The sequence below is a fragment of the Odocoileus virginianus genome, chromosome 7 (assembly GCF_023699985.2).
Source record: "Odocoileus virginianus isolate 20LAN1187 ecotype Illinois chromosome 7, Ovbor_1.2, whole genome shotgun sequence".
Taxonomy (NCBI): domain Eukaryota; kingdom Metazoa; phylum Chordata; class Mammalia; order Artiodactyla; family Cervidae; genus Odocoileus; species Odocoileus virginianus.
Genome location: NC_069680.1, coordinates 26271901 through 26274594, shown reverse-complemented (window position 1 = coordinate 26274594; position 2694 = coordinate 26271901). Strand labels below are relative to the sequence as shown.

The 2694-nt window shown below is 52.7% G+C and overlaps 1 long non-coding RNA gene across 1 annotated transcript; it reads left to right on the top strand.

Annotated features, from left to right (window-relative positions):
• The first annotated feature begins 376 nt into the window (after nt 1-376).
• LOC139035909 (uncharacterized) lies at nt 377-2157 on the top strand. Its single transcript, XR_011488560.1, has 2 exons — nt 377-521; nt 864-2157. It is a non-coding gene; the product is annotated as an uncharacterized lncRNA (long non-coding RNA).
• The last annotated feature ends 537 nt before the right edge of the window (nt 2158-2694 follow it).

The window sequence follows — 2694 nt, the reverse complement described above, 5'->3', positions numbered from 1 at the left end:
AAGGCGGCAGGCTTCCTCCCCCTCATCCTTGCAATAAATTTCTGCAGGTCTGACCCTGTCCTGGGTCTGCTTCTGACACAACCTGCCGAAGCGCCACCCACGTCTGGGGGAGGTCGAGGAGCGAGGCAGAGCCTGGCAGGGTCAGCGAGGTTCTGGACCAGCAGGTCGGGGAGGTGGGCCCTGATGCTCCCTTGCAGACTGGAGATGAGGCCAGATCCCTCCTCTGGGGCTGAGGCAGGGCGCCCCGCGGAGGGGCAAGAAGGCCCTGATTGGGGTGGGGGGGTTGTCTCCTCCCCTCTGCCGGGATTTGCCCTGGCAGCCAACCAAGAGAAGCAATTCCTGAGCGGGGAGGGGCCTTCGGGGGGAGTCTCTGAAACGTGGGGAAACTGAGGCCAGGGTGGCGGCTCTGTGATCTAGGTCGTCAGGCACACGCCCCCCGCCCCCGTCCAGCCTTGATTGACATGCGGTCAGACGGAATACCCCCAGCGGCACTGCCAGCTTGAATCTGAGACGCCCCGTAGGTGTGTTCAGCTCTGTGCCCACGGCCGGGCTGCTTGAGCGAGGCCTCACCCTCACCCGCCGGCCTGGACCCTGAAGGCTGGGGGTGGGTTGGGGTCGGGGGGCTTGTCTCGAGGCAGGAAGGGGAGGTGGCGGGTGGGCGCCGACCAGCGGGCTCTGCGGGGCTGGCGAGCGGGGAGGGAAGGGGAGAAGCAGCCGCCGCCCCCAGCGGGGTCCTCAGGGGCCTCCTCTCAGGAGGACCCGGCAGGCAGGAGGGGCGAGGTCTGGGGGGCTTCGTGGGAGAGAGGAAGGAAGCAGGAGGAGAGGAGGGAGGAAACGCTGACAAACCACCGTGCTCGTTACAGGCCGTAAAGCGCGTTCCCACACCTTCGCTTTTTGATCTCCCAGCCGCCCGGTGAAGAAGGCAGATGATTATCCCTGTTTAGCCGGGCCCCCGCGAGGGAAGGCTCGGCAGCCTGTGCGGTCACAGGGCGTCCCCTCAGGCCGTCAGGCCTCCGCCTGGCCCGGTTCCGACCCGGCCTCCGTCACACGCACCCCGCCCGCACCCCCATGTGGCCGCTGCTCACCCCTGCGGGCTTGACGGGAGCCCCCAGTCCCTACGGGCCAAGTTTATCGGCCGGGCTTCGCAACCCGGGGGTCCCGGGCCGGCCCCAGCTTGACAGAGGAGCCCGGAACACCTCGGGCACTGAGACATTTCTGAGCTGGTTTGCAGCCAGCATCCTGCAGCCGCTCCGGGGGGCCGTGGTTTCCAGGGCTGTGGCCCAGCGTCCGGCCCCGGCCCCTGGTTCAATCACCCCTCTTGAGTCCCCACTATGCACCAGGTGTTCTGCCGGGTCCTAGGAGCCTGTGGAGATCAAGACTGGGTCCTGCTGTGCGCGAGGCCCAGGGTCACCACATGGATCCCCCACTGGGCAGTCTTATCCAGACAGACTGCCCTGGTTGACCCTTGAACAACATGGGTTTGAATTGCAAGAGTCCAGTACATGCAGATTCTTTTCAATAAATTGGCAACTTTTCTGGAGCTGTGCAACAATTTGAAAAAACTTAGACAAACAGCCTAGCCTAGAAATATTTTTAAAATTAAGAAAAAGTTAGCTGAGTCATGAATGCATAACATGTATGTAGATATTAGTCTATCCTTACATAGGGTAAGTGATATTTCATAGAAGATTAATACTGTTAGTTTTCTTACTATTTTATAGCTTGACTTTTCAAGAATTACCTTATCCTGCAGTATGCCTCACTTGTAATTGGAGAAACTGTTTACCATCCTGTTGTCTCAGATAAGTGGTTTTTTAAAAAACATGTAACAATGTTTCCAATATTATATTATGAATGTCACTGTCATACTGCATGCTCTAAAAATTTTATAAGTCATTCGTTAGTGTATAATCTAGGCTACTGTGGACCAATCATATTGCTGCATTTTTATTATCAGTGCAGGAACTGTTGTACCTCTAAATAAATTTGAAGTTCTTTTTCATAGTATCTTTTCACTTTTGATGTCTAGTATTAGTAACATGTGGAATGTCTGCCTTGTTTTGTATCATATAAGACAATTTTGATGTAGGTACTGATCCAGCTTATAAACAGATGACATAAACCTAAATGTCAATAAATACACTACAGTGCTGCAAATGTATTTTCTTTCATGATTTTCTCAATATTTACTTTCCTCTAGCTTACTTTATTGTAAGAATACAATATATGACCCATTGGTGACAGCAGACATGCATCTCATTCATGTCCAACTCTTTGAGACCCCATGGACATAACTCTTCAGGTTCCCTTGTCCGTGGAATTTTCCAGAATACTGGAATGGGTTGCCATTTCCTACTGCAGGGGGTCTTTTATTTTTTCATTTTTATTTTTTTGCAGGGGGTCTTTTAGACCCAGGGACCAAATCTGAGTCTCTTGTTTCTCCTGCATTGGCAGGTAGATTCTTTACAACTGCATCATCTTGGAAGCCCATATAATCCATATAACATACAAAATATATGTTAATTGGCTGTTTATGTTATCAGTAAGATTTCTGATCAGTAGCAGGCTATTAGTTAAGTTTGGAAGGAGTCCAAATTTATATGTGGGCTTCCCCGATGGCTCAGCTGGTAAAGCAGGTAAAGAATCTGCCTGCAATGCAGGAGGCACAGGAGAGGTGGGTTCGATACCTGGGTC